At 31.7% G+C, this 21420-nt stretch overlaps 1 long non-coding RNA gene across 2 annotated transcripts; it reads left to right on the top strand.

Moving 5' to 3' along the window:
- Positions 1-3586: 3586 nt before the first annotated feature.
- Positions 3587-6958, top strand: LOC143084028 (uncharacterized). Of its 2 annotated transcripts, none has more exons than XR_012980989.1 (2): positions 3587-3676; positions 6652-6958. It is a non-coding gene; the product is annotated as an uncharacterized LOC143084028 (long non-coding RNA). The 2 variants fall into 2 exon arrangements; XR_012980990.1 differs by lacking the exon at positions 3587-3676 and adding an exon at positions 5820-5889.
- The last annotated feature ends 14462 nt before the right edge of the window (positions 6959-21420 follow it).

Genomic DNA, 21420 nt, shown 5'->3' on the forward strand with positions numbered 1-21420 from the left:
GGCAAACCAAACAAGAACACAGGCTAAAAACCAGACTTCAAATGTTCCACCAATTTATAAACAATGAAAATGCAATACCATCGCAGGGTATTCTCATGAAAAGCCAGTTTAAAACAAGATTTACCCAATAACAAACGATCGAAACGGTCCAGAAACAACAAGGACAATCGCATAAACAATTTGAAGATTCCCGTAAAATTATCGAACTGTCTTGGATTAAACGACTTCAAACAAGATTAATACTTCCGCTTCCGGTATGGCGGTTAATCAAATTTTTACTGAGAAACAAAATTACCAGTGGCTAAGAAGAACACATCTAAATGATATTATAACAAGTATAAGCAATGTCCAGTAAACTTTTTTATAGTGTTGCAAGAGGGGTGAGACCCGGTGTTTACACGTTATGGAGCAAATGCGAACTCAATGTGCACAAATTCCCCCACGCTGTTTTCAAAAGGATTTCACACGATAGACCAAGCAGTGGCATTCCTTATTGCCGGTAGTGCATTTCAGAATTGTCATAATATTCCCGTCTTTGACGATACAGAGACAACAAAATATCCCATAGATTATGAACACGAATGTAAAAACCCACCATGCTCTGTTGACACAATTGATGTCTCTATTATCAATGAAAATGAGGACAATGATGAAAATAATAATGATACATGCAGTAGTACAAAAACTACACCCCAAAACCAGATATAGAAAGATAATCTCACTGACAGCATAATTCACACACAAGATGTATTACAATCAGAGGATACTGTCCCTAAAGAAATAAAATCACAAAGTCAATCCCTCGAAATCAACAAAATAGCATGCACACAGTTGTGCAATGACAATCGAAATGCTTTTATGATACAATGTTGTAAATGCCAACTGTTGACTCACTACAAGTGTACTCGCCTACCAGTTTATCAAATGTATCTATTAACTAGTACCTCAAGGCGGTATAATTGTGAAACTTGTACAACTGTCCCACCATCTTTTTTTAGAAAAGTGTAAAGGCTCATTCGTAGAAATACAGGGCCAGGGAGATGATAAAGAGAAAACAGGCATTCAAACACTACAGAAAATGATCATGATGATAGAACACTTGAAATACTAGACAGAATAGAAAATAGTGTGATGGACGCTATTACAAAAACACATGAAAAGAATCAAGATGATATGATTATCCAACTAAAATTAGATTTACAAAATGAGAGAAATCACAAGGAGCATATGAGTGAAATCTCAAAGAAATTTGAAGAAGTTAAAGGCACAATTTCCACCGCTTCAAGTGTAATAAAATCTGAAACTAAGAGCATAATGAAAGAGGGGTATGACAAAGTGTCAACAAAAACAATAAACCAGATAAGAGACTTTACAGAAAAACTCAACAAAAGTGTAAACGAAAGTATATCAAAAACTCTGCAGAATAAAATAGATCCCATTGCAGAAACTTTGCAGAAAATTAATGAAAACTCTATTACTGCTACAAAGGCCTTGGAAGTTGCAGGCACGAAATTAACTGACAACACACGCACAAACATGGAAATAACAAAAACACTAGAGAACATAGCTACAACCCTTAGTTTGGATAAACAGTATTCAAGTGCAAATAGTGCAAACAATCCAGCGAAGAAGGAAATCTACTCATTCTGAAGAAAGCATTCCAAATATCGCAGTTTCAAACAGATTTTCGCCAAATGCAGATGTAGATGAAAGAGGACAAATAGGAAACTCTCAATTTCAACATGAAAGTTCTCATGTACCCGAAACAAAGAAAGCACTCATTTTAGGCAATTGTCATGTTCGATATATAAGATTAGATAATTTTCTACAAGGATGTACAGTTCATAAATATACAAGTTATTCTATGTCAGAAATGGAAGAAAAGTTACATGAATTGGACACAGATTATGATTGTATATTTTTTCATGTATATACAAATGATATTAGAGCTGAAACTCCAGATGTTTTCATTCAAAAACTTGAATTATTTTGTCAAAAGCTTAAAGATCATTGTTCTTTTGCTAAATTAATTATCTCTCTTCCTTTTTTGTCAGTGAAGGATTCAGACCTGAATCAAAAGATACTTCAGAGTAATATTTTAACTCAATACAAATTTTTGAAGAGTTCTGAAGTGCTTATTTGTGAAAATTCTGTTTTTTCTAGTAGAGATCAAGCAATCAGAAGATTTTTTTTATTTCTGATGGACTTCATTTGTCCAAACAGGGAACCAGTTTGTTTGTGACAAACATGAATTCTGGCTCAGAAAAGCTTTGAATAGTTAGATTGAAAAGAGTAAGCCTTCTTACAGAAATTTGAATGTTCAAAACCATTATGATAGTTCTCAAAATAACTATGTAGGGTCAAGGTCAAATGGTAGATATATGTATGACACACATATTAGATATAATAGGGAATTCACACATGATAGATATAATAGAGAATTTACTAATGCAAGACATACTGGTAATCAATATCCAAGCTATATGTATAATGGGTCTGGATAGAACAATCATGAATAGAACAAAAAGGTGCATTTTCTATGTTTTATATTCAAGATATGTTGTCATAACTCTACACACTAAATATGAATATATAAACAGTGATTAAAGAATCACATGTTGAATTTAAATTTTATTATTTATTATTTGTTTTGCATATTTTTTTTATATTTAATGTCATGACTGTACTGATTGACTGTTATATTTAGAAAGGAGATTCACTTAACTAAAAACACAAGTTTTGCGAAAAAATCTTCAAAATTAAGCATGTTTGGTAATATAATGATAAATGTTATTTTAAAGAACTTTTAGATAGATAGTCTATAAAAGTATTTAAATAAGTGAAAAGCTTAAATGTAAAGTGTAAGAAGTTTTAAAATTTAAAATAAAAAAAAAATCTTTGATGATTATCAGTACAGTCAGACAAGTCAATATATATAAGATTACAAGAGCTATCTTTCTTATCACATGTTATATACATTGTGGTTGTAATTGTTCTTGTTAGACATAGTATAAAAACTTTGTGTCAAAGTATAAAAAATGTGTATATTCACAAAGAAATCGAAATTACATATCAGTTGCTGGAATATAAATGGTTTTAAAAGTAAAGGGTACAATAAATATCAGGACTTTAGATTTTTAAGAGAAAAAGAAACAAAGGATATTGTTTGTTTATTGGAGACACATTGTACCTAAAAATACATCATCACATGTGCTTTTATCCAATAATTTGACCCATGGTCAGTAGATATCATATGCAGTTAATAAACAGTCAAACATGTACATGTATTAAGGAAATCATGAATTATTATTTGTAATGCACACTAGCAAATCACAAGATATTGTCTTTTCTCAGTGAAAAATGGGGAGGATCAACAAAACTTTTGAAAACAATATTGCTGCACCTTTTCAACTATTAAGCTAGTTAGCTAGCACTAGTTGCTGCTAATATAAAAGATTTAAATGGAGGTTGATAAGCCACAAGGGAGAAGCATTTTTCTTTCTTTGCGATAAAACTTTTAAGATTTTGATTTTTGCTCTCTCAATAATACTTATGTATCTAAACCAAATAATAACACAGCCTGAGTATTTTTTTTGTATTATTTCAGTTCCAGACATATCATTACTTTTTAACCTGAGATGGCAAACTAGAGGTTTTAAAAAGTCCTGAATAACTGGTAAGCATTTTGTTTTATTTGGCAAGCTCTAAATTGTTTATTTATGGTATTTATGCAATTCAAATTTTAGTCGGTATGTTAAAAATATACTGATATGAAAACTGTTGCTATGGTCTTGGCATTAAATGAAAATGCTTGGTTACTGATCTTTTCGACTCCATATTTAAAGTTAAACCTTGCGGCAACTGTTCTTCATGTAACACTGCAAACTATAATTAGCATTATTTTGATATGTCGTTAGTTAATGACGCCATATTACGTGTGATGCCACAATGTTTCCTTTAAAACCTCATGCCGATATCTCACTGATAAAAGATTTTCACTGAAATACATGTAAAAACATTTTTTCTCAAATAGAATTATGTGAAAGAACAAGTTTTGAAAATTTGCACTTCATTGCACTCTAATTATATGATTCAAATGACTTTTACAGTAGTTTATAGTGGTTTCTACAGTATGAAATACAAGGTTTGCACTGGCTAGAATAATTAAGTATTTTGGTGTTTTTTTATGAAATCTTCATTTTTGCATAATGTCTCTGTCAAAATGCACTTTTAGGCACCAGAAAATTTTATTGAATTCTTTAACAGGGTTTGTGTGTTGTAACTTAAGGTTACATTCAGATGTTTTGTCCTTCTTTTGACTAGTGAAGGTATACTGGAAGAAACTAATTATGCATACACTTTGTATTAAAAATAAATAAATATAGCGATAAAAGTGTCAATGCCTTATAGTGCTGAAACAATTTTTTTTTTTTTTTCAGAAATGGACAAAAACACACAGATTAATTCAGAATGTCATACCGATGAAGATCACATAAAAATGTTTGGAAAAATCAGAACTATGGATAGCAATATGGGACAACATCCCTAATGCGCCTCGAAATGAGGAACTCAAAAGTCACGTGTAAAGAAAAAATCTCTGTGTAGTGATATTGGACATGTTTCTATTTTTAACAAATGACTGAACTTAATTATTTGTGGTGATAAGGAAAGTAGAGGAACATAGAATAAATGTGTAAAAACTATGGAGCTATTGAATGTGTTCAAAGTATTAAATTTTCAATAAACTTATTGTGTTAAAAAGGGGATATTTTACCACAAGGAGCCGCATCACAAAAGGATGTTCGGGGTTTGCTAATTTCCGGAAAAAGTAATCGCACTTCGTACCCCGAAAATTTAACCACATATGTGAAAATGTCACAGCTTCGAAACGAGCTATCATACATATCCAAGTTTACGATATGGACTGAGCTACAGGAAAAAAACGGTACCATTACCGGTTATGTAAAAACAATTAAAGATATTGAGCCAATTTACAAAAAGATTAATCAGAAGTTTTCAGAGTGATCTATGGATGATTTCACCTTGTACACCCGGAAAAAGTGTGAAAATGATGGTTAGTATTTTTTTATTTATACCTAGATATCCCAGATGATTTTAGATAACCATTATAGATAAATACCAGCAAATACTCAATGAAATTTTCGCTTTTAAAATGCATTACTGGCACGGGGCTGAACACTTTTTTTAGGCACAATTCTAACTTTGTTTACAATCCCGAGAGATCCGAAAGAAATTTGTTTATGAATTGAAAAAGGCATGAACTAACATCATAGTTTTAGCTGTAAGTAAACATGACACAATACAGTCTTTGTTATGTAATTATCACTCCGGTTTACAGGAATAACTGATAATCAAGGGAGATAACACACTTCATACGAGTAAAGTGAAATACATCTTCACATGTGCTTTTATCCAATAATTTGACCCATGGTCAGTAGATATCATATGCAGTTAATAAACAGTCAAACATGTACATGTATTAAGGAAATCATGAATTATTATTTGTAATGCACACTAGCAAATCACAAGATATTGTCTTTTCTCAGTGAAAAATGGGGAGGATCAACACAACTTTTGAAAACAATATTGCTGCACCTTTTCAACTATTAAGCTAGTTAGCTAGCACTCGTTGCTACTAATATAAAAGATTTAAATGAAGGTTGATAAGCCACAAGGGAGAAGCATTTTTCTTTCTTTGCGATAAAACTTTTAAGAATTTGATTTTTGCTCTCTCAATAATACTTATGTATCTAAACCAAATATTAACACAGCCTGAGTAATGTTTTTGTGTTATTTCAGTTCCAGACTTATCATTACTTTTTAACCTGATATGACAAACTAGAGATTTTAAAAAGTCCTGAATAACTGGTAAGCATTTTGTTTTATTTGGCAAGCTCTAAATTGTTTATTTATGGTATTTATGCAATTCAAATTACAGTCGGTGTGTTAAAAATATACTGATATGAAAACTGTTGCTATGGTCTTGGCATTACATGAAAATGCTTGATTACTGATCTTTTCGACTCCATATTTAAAGTTAAACCTTGTGGCAACTGTTCTTCATGTAACACTGCAAACTATTATTAGCATTATTTTGATATGTCGTTAGTTAATGACGCCATATTACGTGTGATGCCACAATGTTTCCTTTAAAACCTCATGCCGATATCTCACTGATAAAAGATTTTCACTGAAATACATGTAAAAACATTTTTTCTCGAATAGAATTATGTGAAAGAACAAGTTTTGAAAATTTGCACTTCATTGCACTCTAATTATATGATTCAAATGACTTTTACAGTAGTTTATAGTGGTTTCTACGGTATAAAATACAAGGTTTGCACTGGCTAGAATAATTAAGTATTTTGGTGTCTTTTTTATGAAATCTTCATTTTTGCATAATGTCTCTGTCAAAATGCACTTTTAGGCAACAGAAAATTTTATTGAATTCTTTAACAGGGTTTGTGTGTTGTAATTTAAGGTTACATTCAGATGTTTTGACCTTCTTTTGACTAGTGAAGGTATACTGGAAGAAATTAATTATGCATACACTTTGTATTCAAAATAAATAAATAAGCGATAAAAGTGTCATTGCCTTAAAGTGCTGAAACAACTTATTTTTTTTTTCAGAAATGGACAAAAATACACAGATTTATTCAGAATGTCATACCGATGAAGATCACATAAAAATATTTGGAAAAATCAGAACTATGGATTGCAATATGGGACAACATCCCTAATGCGCCTCGAAATGAGGAACTCAAAAGTCACGTGTAAAGAAAAAATCTCTGTGTAGTGATATTGGACATGTTTCTATTTTTAACAAATGACTGAACTTAATTATTTGTGGTGATTAGGAAAGTAGAGGAACATAGAATAAATGTGTAAAAACTATGGAGCTATTGAATGTGTTCAAAGTATTAAATTTTCAATAAACTTATTGTGTTAAAAAGGGGATATTTTACCACAAGGAGCCGCATCACAAAAGGATGTTCGGGGTTTGCTAATTTCCGGAAAAAATGTAATTCCACTTCGTACCCCGAAAATTTAACCACATATGTGAAAATGTCACAGCTTCGAAACGAGCTATCACACATATCCAAGTTTACGATATGGACTGAGCTACAGGAAAAAACGTTACCATTACCCCCTATGTAAAAACAATTAAAGATATTGAGCCAACTGTTACTATTAAAGGATTTTAATTTAAGCTGTCTTTTTGCTTTTCGCCACTCATTTGAAGCTTTTTCTGATCTAGAGATGGTTCCAAATAATGTCAATATTTTGATATGTAACTCAGCTTCAATTGGTATCATGCCAGAGAGTATATAAATTGCTGGGTCTGCTGTATTTGTAGATAATGATAATAGCTGTTTTAATAATTTCTTGTGGTATAGATTTAAAGTTGTTAGCGATTTTCCTTTTGGAATCAAAATTTCTAGTCCATATGTTAGAATTGGTAGTACATAAGTTTTAACTAGTGTGAGTATTGTTTCTGGGTCTAATCCATTGATTCCGTGTAGACCTGATCCCATTAAACTATATAAAGTACGCCTTGCTTTTTTTATGTTTTCTTCGACTGTTAAAAGGACTGAGTTTTTTTCTGATTTATGTATTCCAATGTGCTTTGTTGTTTTAACTACTGGCATTGGCTTATCATCCATATTTCAAAATCCTTCTTCAGTTTCTATTGTTTTTGTGGTTGTTCTTACTGGCAGTATGACACTTTTAGTTGGTTGTAGCAGATATCCTTCTCTTCTACTGAGGTCAACTGCAATATCGACCAAAGACTGTATCTCAAGTGGATTAGTTGCTATAATAGCGACATCATCAGCCCAGGTAGGTGCACGACAGTTTATGTTACCAATTTTTCCGCCTAGTCCTGTTTCACACAAGAGGTTCAATAAAGGGTTAACATATACTTTATACAAGTCTGCAGATATAGTCCACCTTGACGTACTCCTTGTTCTACTAGAAAAGGTTCTGAAAGGTGACCATTCTATTTAATACATGTAGCAGCATTTTGGTACAGATTTTGTATCATTAGTAGAGATTGGTCAGATATTCCAATTTGGTATAGTCTTCTAATGAGATTTGCATGTACTACAACATCAAAAGGCTGATTTCCCATCAAGCATAGCTAAGTAAGTTGGTCTTTTTAGGTCTTTAATTTCTCTTTCAAATTCCTCTATGATGAGTTCACACATTAATGGGGTGGTATCCTCTGTGAATCCACTTTGTAATGGGTTTTGAGGTTCTATAATTTTCACATTTTCTCTTAATTTCAAAATCTTTTCTATTATTTTCAATAAGGTTGGAGTGACAGTTATTCCGCGACAGTTAATAGCATCCTTAATATTTCCTTTGTTTTTAGATATTGGAAATAATGTGCCTATTTTTAGTAGGTCTGGAACATAGCAGTATTTAAATGACATATTTATGAGTTCACGTATATACGCTCTCAGATCTTCACCACTATATATAATATTTCCTGCTGTTATTCCATAAATATCTGCTGCTTTATTTTTTTTCAAACTTGATATTGCTTTTTCTACTTCTTCATCAGTCACTTGCATATGGATATATCTTTCTTGGCAAATATCAGATATAACTTTAACTTCTTTTTCGACATTTTCCAAATGTTTATGATCACACTTTGTATTGACAGATTTTTTAGCTAGTTCTCCGAAATGTATATGCCAGCCGTTAATTATTTGATTGTCGCTGTTATAAATTTAAACATCAACATTGAGCTCATCTATATGTTTGGACATTTATCCTATTTGATTTTTGATCATTCTAAAAAAAGTTTTGGTATCGGAAACTTTAGATTCAATTAGTTTTTGCCTCTCATTTATTCTTCTTAGTGCTATTTCTAAACGACATTGCTTCCTCAGTTCGTAAGTTGTTAGTTTCTTTTGCTTCAGATAGTAGTTGTGCTGATCATTAATACTTCCGATATTTATCCAGTTATAGAACGCAACTTTCTTATTATTGATAGCTTTACGGATTTCCTCATTCATCACTTGTAATTTTGGCTTCTTTTTTCCTTTATTTGATTTAGGAGCAAAACCTTTTGTAGCTTTAATTATAATGTTATTTAAAGTGCTAAATCCACTCACAATGTCTTCACGGTTTTGTATTTTGCATCTTGTTGAGCTAATTTCTATAGAGATGAGACTTGCATATTTTCCTGTATCAATTTTTTCCCATATAATTATTTAGTTAAATGTTTTTGGTGAAGTTTGCGACTTTCCAGAAGTATTGAGCTTTTTCTGGTGATGTAGAACAGACAATAATATAGGGTAATGGTTCGAGACATTTTAAGTTACGTTTAGTTTCTTTATATCTAAATTATGTTCTCTGAATATTTGTTTTGATAAAGAATAAAGTCAATGGCCGTGGCATCTTTTCCATTTGAATGTATAAAGGTAAGTTCAGTTTCTTTTGAAGATAGCTCATAATCTTGCATAAAGTCATTGATACACTTTTTTCTTTGAGAGGAAGCACCATTAATTATGTCTTCATTGAAATCTCCTCCTATAATTATTTGATGAGTATTGGAGTATGTACATACAATTTCATTCAGTTGGTCTATACATTCTAGTAACTCTTGTGTACTATAAGTGGGTCCTTTGCATGGTAGATATAAAGAAATAATGATGATGTTGGGCTCACCTTCTATTTCAATGCATTGGATTCTACTATTTCCTGCTTTTAAAGTCGATATAAGGTGGTCTAGTTCTTTTCGCAACAATATTGCCACTCCGCCATATCCTCTCGGCATTTGTATTGGCGGCAGAGGGTCGCCAGGTCAACCGACTTTCCAATTCCTATATATTTAGAGTGAATTTTATTCAACATGTTGAGTTGACAGTCAAACAACCAATGTTCCTGTAGTAAATTAATATCGATATCTTCCTTTATCTCCATGAATAATGGTCCACAAGTTAAAATGTTTTTACAATTAAAACTCTGCTCACAATCATCAAAATCTAAAACATTATTGTACAGTTACTATTTACATTGGTAAGCAATTTTTCATCTAGTGCGGTGTCTGGTTGAGGCTTGGGTGGTATAAAAAATTATCTGTGTGTCTTGTAGGTTGGTAGTACAACGCTTGTCCTACATGTATGTGTCTATACAGATTGTCTGATGTTGGTTGATTGTTATGTTGTGTTGTATTGTTTTGAGCAGAAATGTGATTTTGGACATAATCTTGGTTTGTCCAATTCGGAACAACTTCTATTAGATTATCCTTGCAGATGTTTCGAGTCTCTAGATCTGTTTGATATGAGAATTGACTTGGTATTCTTTGATCGTAATTTTGATAATTCCTGTATTCATTTTCTGAGCGGTAACAGTATTGATTGGGTTCACTATACCGTGCTCCATACATACTGTATTGACTTGTTGCTGATGGTTCACCACAGTTTTGACTATAGCTGCTTTGTCTATAATGTAGTTGTTGGTTTGAAGGATACGTTTTCTGGTAATAATATGTTTGATTTTGTCTATTGAAAGAATCATTGTTGGTAGTTTTATTTTCATTTTGAAGTTTATTTATTTCATCATCAACTTTACTAAGTACATATTTTGTTACTTTTTCTCGTATACCAGTTACGAGGTCATCATTTGCCTTGCTAGCATAGCTTTCGTGTTCAGGATGATGTTGATTTGGCTTGTTCTGAAGAAACTTAATTTTGGTGTACAGAGTTTTAATTGTATTTTCCAGTTCTAGATTTCGAAATTCTGATTTATGTAATCTATCTAAGATGTTTGCTTTTTCCTTCATATTTTCATTAATCATGGCTTCTTTCATTTTAATTTGTTCCTCTCTTTTCTTCAACTTTTGTTCTAATTGTTTCAATTCCTTCATACGAATTTTGTGATTTTCATCTAGCTTGTTTTTATCAGCTATAATGGTATATGTTGAATCATCAGTAATCAGATTTGTAGAATTTGGAGATTCAGTTTGTGTTGGTTGGCGTATTTCAACTCTTTGAACAATACTGACAGTCGGTCTAGATTCAGGTTGTATATTTTTTGAGTTGTTTCAAAAGATATGTTAATCTGTTCTGGTTCATTTAAGCTAGTTGTCTCAGTCTCTATTTCTATAGATGTTGGGATTGTTTCATGTGTTTGTTGTTGGGTTTTGTCACTGAGATCTCTCTGTTCAGATAACTCTATGCATGAATAGCATTGTTGAGTGTCATTATCTAGACAATTGTTATGAAATGGCATATCATATATTAAACATCTGTTTTCAACACTTTGTTCAAAATTATTGCAGGCATAACATTGAATTTCTTCTTGTAACATCATGTCAGCTATTGACAATTCTGAATTATTAATAGCACAGTTATTATCTAAAATTGCTAATTGTTCAAGGTTGTTTCTTGAATCAAACTCTTCATTTGTGCAAGTTTTACACACATAATAATGTTCACTTTTTCTATTAATTCAATTTCTTTTTCATTTAGTTTGTAACATTTATAATGGACCCAGTGATTGTTTTTACACATGCCAGATCTTGTTCGACAATGACGTTTACATTTTAAACATTTTTTATCTTGTTGGAGCTCATTTTGCTTCTCTTGTTCTTTATCTAGATTTTTTCCCATTGACTTTATTCTGTTGTAAAGAGTATAGTGCTTCTTTAACTTTTATGGCCACAAATTTTGATTTAACATTTCTATATTGATTTTTGCTCCATTTATCTGTGTGTTACTCGTAATTTTGTGAATTTCTTGAGCATGCTGATGTATGAATTGATGAGCATCTTTTCCATTTATCAGTAATGTACATTTTGTTAAGTAGGCATTGATTGTGAAGCTCAAGTCTGTCGAGTCAGTGATTTAATAGGTATATTGTACCTTGTTGCCAGTTTTGTCCTTGGCAGTTGTTTTATTACATGTATCAAAGTTTGTTTCACATGCGAATATGAATAACTCAAAGGAAACTGTATCTAATTTAGCAGTTATACCCCCGCCTGTAAATGAATATTCAATCGCAGACCTCTGTGTAGTCTCATATTTTTTCTTTAAAGATTTTTTAATATTCAACACATATCTGTTCTCATAAGTTTTTCAAATATAGAGCCTGCTGTCACTCATTGAATGCTTTAAATTCGGTTTTTTAACGTAAGCCAATTTGTATTATAAAATTTTCAAGTATTATAAATTGTCTATAAGACCAACGATACCTGTGGGGATTCCCACCCTGATCGCTAGTACATAAGAAAGACAACGTTTGGTTGGTGAATAATCTTTGGTTGTATACTTTTGATAAATTACACCTTACAATTCTCATTTAGCATGTTTAGTATAAAAAAAAAACACATTTTTGATGAATTATTTTGCATTATAATTAAATATTGCAATGAATACTCTAATTATTATTCAACGTAAGTGAAAAATGCATCTAACCGGGGGGAAATGCACGGCTTAAACGTTGTTAAAACCAAGCTTTGTGAAATTATTATATATAAAAGAGTTCACGTAGAAACAAAGGTATGCATATAGTATAAGCTAATACGAAAAAAATCACATGTTCATCGCAATATTCACTTCAGTAAAAAAATATCTTTTTTCATTAGTCTATTTCCGTTCACACTTGGGGATTTTTTCAGATATAAATATAAACAAATATATTTTAAAATATAACCTAATAAATGTTATAACAATATAGAGTACGACGATAGTTTCTGTGTGTATTCATTTGTAAAATATATATTATTTGGAAATGTTTGATTATGTTGATATAAGATAATTCATGTCTATCTCAGGTATTTTTAATTTGATTATATCGATCGCACTGTATTTTGCCACCTACGCAACAACTTGCATTGTGACGTCACAGCATTATTGATCGTAAATAAAACGATGCTAGCTCTGCTTCTGTGATAACCCGGATAAACAGACTTTTGGCACCTGTCGATTCCCATATGGACAATTTTATTGCATAGGAAAAAATGACAAAAAGTAGGTAAAATCTCCTTACATCATATTTAGCGAGAGGGTATGATTCGGTGACACTGTTACAAACACACAAAACGACAGTGTAGCGTCAACAACTTGATAAAAAAGGGGGACAAAATTCGCAAACTGTTTGCAAACAGTCATAATTTATCTTAGTCCAAATAATTATGAGTCTTGAAAGGCTATTATATTTTTTTTCTTTGACACGTCGATGTAAGGCGTCAAAGAAAAAAAATATAATAGCCTTTCAAGACGTCATATTTATTTGGACTAAATTTATCTGTACACATGTACATGATGATATTGATATAGATACATGTTGTTTACATGATATGTCCTATTTAAAGTTTCACCATTGCTCCAGGTTAGGTGAAGGGTTGGCACCTCTAAACTAGTTTAAACCTGTGAATTCTTTATTTTCCTGTCCCATGCAAGTCAGTAGCCTGTGTTTCAGTAGTTGTTTGTCGCTGTATATCATTTTTGATTTTCGTTCATTAATATTCTATCTACATCAACATCCAGGGCTTGTCCAATACATCTTCTTACTATATGGCTGACCTGAGAATCTGTCCTGCTTGAACTATTGACCTTATGCAGCAATCACTTTTCCATTGTGGCGTCAGATATTTTGTATTATGAAGTCAAAATTTACGAGAACCTGTGCAATGTCCAGTACCGGGGAACAAATAGCAATATTAAAGGTGTTTTGTTCAGTACCAGACTAGCTCAAATAATTATGACGTCTTGCAAGGCTATTTCATTATTTTTTTGTGATGCCTTCCTAGGCTACGTCAGATGTCCTTATAATTATGACGTCTTGCAAGGCTATTTATTTTTTTTCTGTGATGCCTGCCCAAAAAATGGCCTAGGCTACGTCAGACGTCCAATAAAAATGACACAGAAAAAAAATAAAACAGCCTTGCAAGTAGTCATAATTATTTGGATTAGTACCAGAGGTAAAAAGGGTCAGACAAGTAAAAACCCAACAAAGCTTGTCCAATGGGACAAGTAAAATAATCTGTAGAAAATAAATAAAGTCCCACTCTGATCAAACAAAATTGATTAATGTGAAAAAAAATAGTTATAACAATGTTATTTCATTTGACCAATGTTCATAAGTTGCCTCTTTGGTAATCAAACCACATCTTCTCATTGTTATACTAAAGACATGCTAGATCGTCGCAACTTAAAATGTGTTCTCCCCTGTTTTATTTTTATTGGGATCATCAAGTTCACAGTATCTGTGACTTGCTAGCCTACTCAGTAATACATTGTACTGCCTGTGCCAATCTAATTAAAATTAGTTCTCCGCACCTGCTCCTCGTTGTTTATATGTCGCGCATAGGACATATAAACAAGGAGGAGCAAGTGCGGAGAACTAATTTTAATTAGATTGTGCCTGTGCTGACTTTGTTGTTATTTTATGAAAGTCCAAAATTAATTTCTGTGTCATTTTGGTCTCTTGTGGAGAGTTGTCTCTTTGGCAATCATACCACATCTTCTTTTTTTTATATAGAGTTTTTGTTGATAATTTGTTTGATAAAACAATACAAACAGAGCAACATTTTTTGAAGGATATTTAACTTTGAATTATAAACATTGTAAAGCTAATAGTTCTTCTTATTCAGTAATAGATAATGTACATTGTAATACAAATGTATAAAAAAAAATCATGGATAGGGGCAAAATTAAAAGAAAACATCAATTGTCCAAGTACATGAAACTTATCACTATTAAAACATGTAAAAACCATTCATGCATTTAATATCTTAAACATGAAATGTATTTATAGTCCCATTTCATTTTTGAATGTCCAATACAGGTAGGCTTGCTTTCTGACATAAACGTGTTGTCGGTTATAGAATTTTTTGTCAATAAAAGGGACGATAGTATCTTTACCATTAGACATGTTAGATGTAAGACGTTGACAAGGTATATTTGTAAAAAGCTGGTAAATATTGGATGGTTTAAATAAATTGACTTTTTTTCATGACTGTGGCATTGGACGGGGTCAAATATGAAAGAAATAAATGTTGAAAAGCAAATTTAAGGACAGTAAATTATTATTTTAAGGATTCAGTTGACAATTTTGGTCATTTGACATGCATGTACAATGATACATGTATACATGTATACATGTGCTGCTGAACTGACTTCAAATGAAGCTAATACTTACAATAAACACTGCCTTTTACTGGATCTTGATATCTATATCTTTAACCGGAAGCTTTATACCAAAATTTATGATAAAAGAGATGATTTTTCATTTCCTATTGTTAATTATCTGTTCCCTTGTCACCATCTTCCCTTGTGTAAGTAACAATGAATAAAAAAAAATGAAAAATTGTTACACCAGGGTTTTCTATATATCACAAATTAGTCAAAACATTTACTTTTTTGTACTAAATTTAACCATAGCTACAAGGACATTATTCGTAAATATAAATCAACATGCATAAATCGTATACGTTCAGGTATTTCACGTCCAATCTTTTATTGTAATATTCTATACAAAGCACAAAAATGTTTTCATTCACCTCAAAAGATAACAAAACCTTTAAACAGACTTATTCAGAAGGGATATAGTTACGATACTGTTGTCAGGTCATTAAAAATGGCATATTTTGGAATTAATATTGATTCACCCATAGTAGGTCTTTGCATCAAAACATGCAAAAATAAACACATTAGTTCAAAAACCAGTTGTTGGCATGATACAGGTTATGTTCTCATATATATATTTTATCATGTTTATGATGGTATCATTGGTATGATACTAAACCCTTAACGGGAGGAATTATGCTTTCATATAAAGGAGACATACTTTCAATCAGTTTAATTGAGGTGTGGAGCTGGCATGTCACTTTGTCTGTAACTGCTAGTAGTCCTTTGTTAATTTATGTATCATTGTCATTTTGCTTAGTTTATTTTGCTACATGTATCTATTCTGACATCGGACTCAGACTTCTTTTAAACTTAAGTTTTACTGTGGGTATTGCTGTGTGTGTGTTTATTCTTCATTGCCTAGAGGTATAGGGGGAGGGTTGAGATCTCACAAAACAGTTTTAACATTGCTGTATTGTTGCGCCTGTCCCAAGTAAGGAGCCTCTGGCCTTTGTTAGCAAGGTTAGTCTTGTATGTTTTTTTTAATTTTAGTTCAGTTATATGTTTTTCGAGTTTAGTGTGACATCCATTTTCACTGAACTAGTACACATTTGTCGCCGTATTTTCTCGCTGTGTTGAAGACCCATTGGTGGAATTGGGCTGTTTTCTGTCCTTGGTCGAGGTTGTTGTCTCTTTGACATATTCCGTATTTCTAATTTCAATTTTAGGGCTCCGTGTTGAAGACCATACTTTGACCTATAATGGTTTACTTTTAAAAATTGTGCCTTGTGCCTTGGATGAAGAGTAGTCTCATTGGCACTCATTCTACATCTTCTTTTATCTACTTCTAGAAAATGGACGCCACACTAAACTCTGAAATATATAAATGGACCAAAATTTAAAAAAAACATGACCCAAGATTAACACAGTCTAGAGGTTTCTGATAAACCGTATATATATATGTTTATGTCATGAATATTGTAATGTGGTTTAGTAAATTGATTTTATTCAATAATTTCATTGAATTTGGAAAGTGATTTGAACTTGAATTCTACAATTTTAAACTAATAACCGTGCCCGGAAATTTAGAAATGATCCTTGTAAACTTATCGCTCCTTTAAATAAACTTATTCTTAAAGGTTACCAATTCACCACACACTGTGTAATAGATGTGCCTTGATATGCCTAGGTTAATTCCCCTTAATTTGGACAGATTAATTATTTAGTATTTAAATGTTTATTTTAAGTTAAATTTGATTTAAATATAGTAGGATAAAAGTGAAGAATGTTAATTTAACTGTTTCATTGTTTAACTTTTGATGTTTTTATAATGTTTTAAGAATATTCGTTTATTTAACTTTTCTTCAGTACCTTTTATGTTAAAGTTAGCCTGATTAATGACAAGTTTAGGATATCATTTGATATTCAGTCGGAGTCGGCCTTGCACAGGCCTCCAAATACTCGCCGGACTCATCAGCCCACCCGAGTTCAGAGTTAGCCACCACTTCGGTGCAGTTCGCCAGAGTTAGTCACCCCTTTTTGGTGCAATTTTACAACATTAAAACACAACGCGAAGCCAAATTACTTTACTTTACTTTTAAGACTAACTCTGGGAACACTCTATTTTTCATTTTACATTTGAAATTACTTTATTTTTGAACTTCATTTAAGACAGTTTTTTGACTCCTGTTTATTTCCGACTTTGTTTAAATTCATGCAATTATTGTACATTTGTAAATAAAATATAGTTTTCATTTGATTTATTGTCTGTTATTCAGCCATAATCTGATATCAGGTATCCCGATGGTCGAATAGGGGCGAAGTACTGGCCGCTACACGTCCCGGGAGGTGTCGTCACCGACCCCCTCCGTTACAAATGGTGCCGTGACCAGGATACCTGATCCCTCAGTTTTGGTATGAATATTTTTATTGCATTTATTTTTGATATTGTTTAAATTTTTGATTTTCAAAATGATAAAGTTTGAACAGAAACCTTGTACTTTTGACGGTGTTAGTGCTGATGTACAAGATTATTTTATTCAATTTGAAGCAGTTAGTCTTTGGAATAACTGGAATTTATCTGAAATGGCTCTTCAGTTAGTAATAAATTTAAGAGAAGAAGCACGAACTATTTTACGTCTTCTTACTCCAACTCAGTTGCAAAGCTATGATTTTTTGAAAAGTTTACTTTTTCAACGCTTTAATCCTAAGGAAAGGATAGCATTTTATAAATTTCAAGTGAATAGTTGTTTAATTTTGTCAGATGAATCTGTGTTCGATTTTGGACATAGATTCAAACTATTATGCCATCGTGCATATCCAAATAATTTTCACAGTATGGAAACTTATTTTATGGATCTTTTTATTGGAAAATTAGAGAAGGAAATGGGAAAGTTTGTCCAATTTAAGCATCCTGAAACTTTTGATGATGCTATATATTTGGCTACAGAGTTTGAATGTTTTAAATTGACAGTTGAACCTATTGAATGCAAAATTAAGGAAAGTGAAGAAAACTATGATTTTAGTTGTTTGAAGTCTGGTTTTAATCAAATTGTCAAAGTTCTTAAAAAGCTGGTTTATGAGAAGTTTAAAGTTAGAAAATGTTTTAATTGTTCGGTAGTTGGACATATCAGAGCTAATTGTCCCAATAAAGTTTGTAAAAGTGTCAATTCTGTTCATGTCGTTGAACCAGAAAAACCAGTTTCTACTGCATTTCATAAGAAAGTGAAAAAATCATGCAAAGTTGTCAACAAAGTTCAAAATTTATTTCCATCTGATTTGCAAAGCTGTTTATCTAATTATTTGATTCCTACCATGGATGAGTTTTCTTGTTTGAAGGATAAGCCAGTTAAAGTTTTCATATAGTATGTTTTATTAGTTTTAATTTGTATATTTAGTATTTTACTTATTTTGTCAGTTTATATTGTTTAGTAGGTATGGTTTCAAAGTTTTCATTGGATTTGTTGTTTTTCTTGGTCACGTTACTGAGCCGGTTTTGCCATCAAAACCACCATCAAAAACGTTGTTTGATTTGAGTGTTTTTCTTTGATGTTGGTTTGTTTAGATTGTGGATCAGTTTCTTGTTTTAATAGGTTTATTTATGAGTTTACTCATTTATTTGGATTTTTAACCTTTCTGAACAAGTTTTATTGTTTTAAATTTGTTTAGTTTGGTTATGGTGTTCCTTTTGTGACTTTTATAAGTCATGGCAGAAATCTATTGAGTGGCAGAAAGTTTATGTGTGAAGACAACCACCTGATAAAGTAAGCAGTTCTTGTTATCAAGGACACCTTTCTTACTTTTGTACAACGTTTGAACTTTGATTATCTTGAACCCGGAATCACATGTTATACGTGATTCCGTGAGATCTACAATGGTGGACTAAACCTGGTACAACGATGGACTTTTTAGAACCCGAAAACACACGTTTAAAGTGTTTTCGTGAGAACAACAATTGTTGGACTATACCTGGTACAACTTGGACCATGCAGATTATCCGTTTTAACATTCCGTTTCCGTTTGAATCTAGAACTGTGTTTTATTGAATGCTGTATAACTGTGTCCGTTTACATTTATATTCTATGGACCGTACTTTATAATTTGTGTTTACCGCCTATTCCTGGACATTTATACTGTGTGGAACTTTTCCTATGGTTGGACTGTGTGATTATGTGACATTTATTGACATTTCATTTGTGATTGATTTATATTGTTGTTTATTGTTTTCAACACATCTATTTTATATAGTTCTTTTCCCAAATATTAATTTCTTTAATATTTGTCCTAAGGGTGGAGGATTGTAATCGATGTGCCTTGATATGCCTAGGTTAATTCCCCTTAATTTGGACAGATTAATTATTTAGTATTTAAATGTTTATTTTAAGTTAAATTTGATTTAAATATAGTAGGATAAAAGTGAAGAATGTTAATTTAACTGTTTCATTGTTTAACTTTTGATGTTTTTATAATGTTTTAAGAATATTCGTTTATTTAACTTTTCTTCTGTACCTTTTATGTTAAAGTTAGCCTGATTAATGACAAGTTTAGGATATCATTTGATATTCAGTCGGAGTCGGCCTTGCACAGGCCTCCAAATACTCGCCGGACTCATCAGCCCACCCGAGTTCAGAGTTAGCCACCACTTCGGTGCAGTTCGCCAGAGTTAGTCACCCCTTTTTGGTGCAATTTTACTACATTAAAACACAACGCGAAGCCAATTTACTTTACTTTACTTTTAAGACTAACTCTGGGAACACTCTATTTTTCATTTTACATTTGAAATTACTTTATTTTTGAACTTCATTTAAGACAGTTTTTTGACTCCTGTTTATTTCCGACTTTGTTTAAATTCATGCAATTATTGTACATTTGTAAATAAAATATAGTTTTCATTTGATTTATTGTCTGTTATTCAGCCATAATCTGATATCAGGTATCCCGATGGTCGAATAGGGGCGAAGTACTGGCCGCTACACGTCCCGGGAGGTTTCGTCACCGACCCCCTCCGTTACAACTGTAATACGATCGTTTTTATTGGTATGACATGTATGAGCTAAGCCTATTTCAACTAATTTTTATAGTTCGTTCTTATGTTGTACTGCTATACCACTGTCCCAGGTTAGGGGAGGGTTGGGATCCCGCTAACATGTTTAACCCCTCCACATTATTTATGTATGTGCCTGTCCCAAGTCAAGAGCCTGTAATTCAGTGGTTTTCGTTTGTTTATGCGTGACATATTTGTTTTTTTGTTCATTCTTTTATATAAATAAGACCGTTAGTTTTCTTGTTTGAATTGTTTTGCATTGTAATATCGAGGCCTTTTATAGCTGACTATGCGGTATGGGCTTTGCTAACTGCTGAAGGCCGTGCGGTGACCTATAATTGTTGATGTCTGTGTCATTTTGGTCTCTTGTGGACATTTGTCTCATTGGCAATCATACCACATCTTCTTTTTTATAATAACATGAATAAATAGCATGTGTTATTGAACTTTTCAGTTTTAATATAACTGACTCATTTTTGCTTCTAAAAAGATTTTCTCATTCTTGTTACTTTCGTTATAACTTATTTATGGATAAAAGAACTTGAAGAAACGTCAATGTTCATTTCTTTTTACATTCAAATAAAGATAAATTAGCATTCAAAAACATGCATAAACACTATTTAAAAACCTATTTATTTCTTATGTGATGTATATACATGATATTATTACATGATATATATATGTAAATAATAGTTTACAGTTTATTGAAGTTTATTGATGCTAATATGATAATTTTTATAGAAAGAAGTTTATCCAGGATAAGCTATCATTTTAAAAGGACATACATTAATATGACTGTTGAGAATTTTGGTTTGGTTTTTAGAGTTAAGTCATTGCCATAGCCTATTTAACTTAAAAATATTTATCTTTTGTTAAAGGTGCTGACTACTTGGCTGGTGTAAGACCATAGTGTTACCTTCAATTTTATAAGGGTTGGTATAAACAATATTTGTGATATAACTCCGAAATCATGACTTTTGAATTTAGTTTTCAGTTCGACCCAGTGATGAGGCCATTTTTTATTTTTATATTTTTTTTTCAAATACATTTTGATTTATAATATAAAAACTTTTTTAAATGATTATTTGAAGTCTCCAAACAAAGTTATTTCATAACATCCTATAAATATTTTCTGTTCAAAATTACTTAAAAACAATCAACGTGACATTTAACTTTCTCATCAATTAAATCATCAGACAAACATTTAATAAGATGTTTCTGACGTTTCTCTTAAAATGATTAAACAATATATGATTGTACATGTTTACTCCC

This window comes from Mytilus galloprovincialis, chromosome 7, assembly GCF_965363235.1.
Source record: "Mytilus galloprovincialis chromosome 7, xbMytGall1.hap1.1, whole genome shotgun sequence".
NCBI lineage: Eukaryota > Metazoa > Mollusca > Bivalvia > Mytilida > Mytilidae > Mytilus > Mytilus galloprovincialis.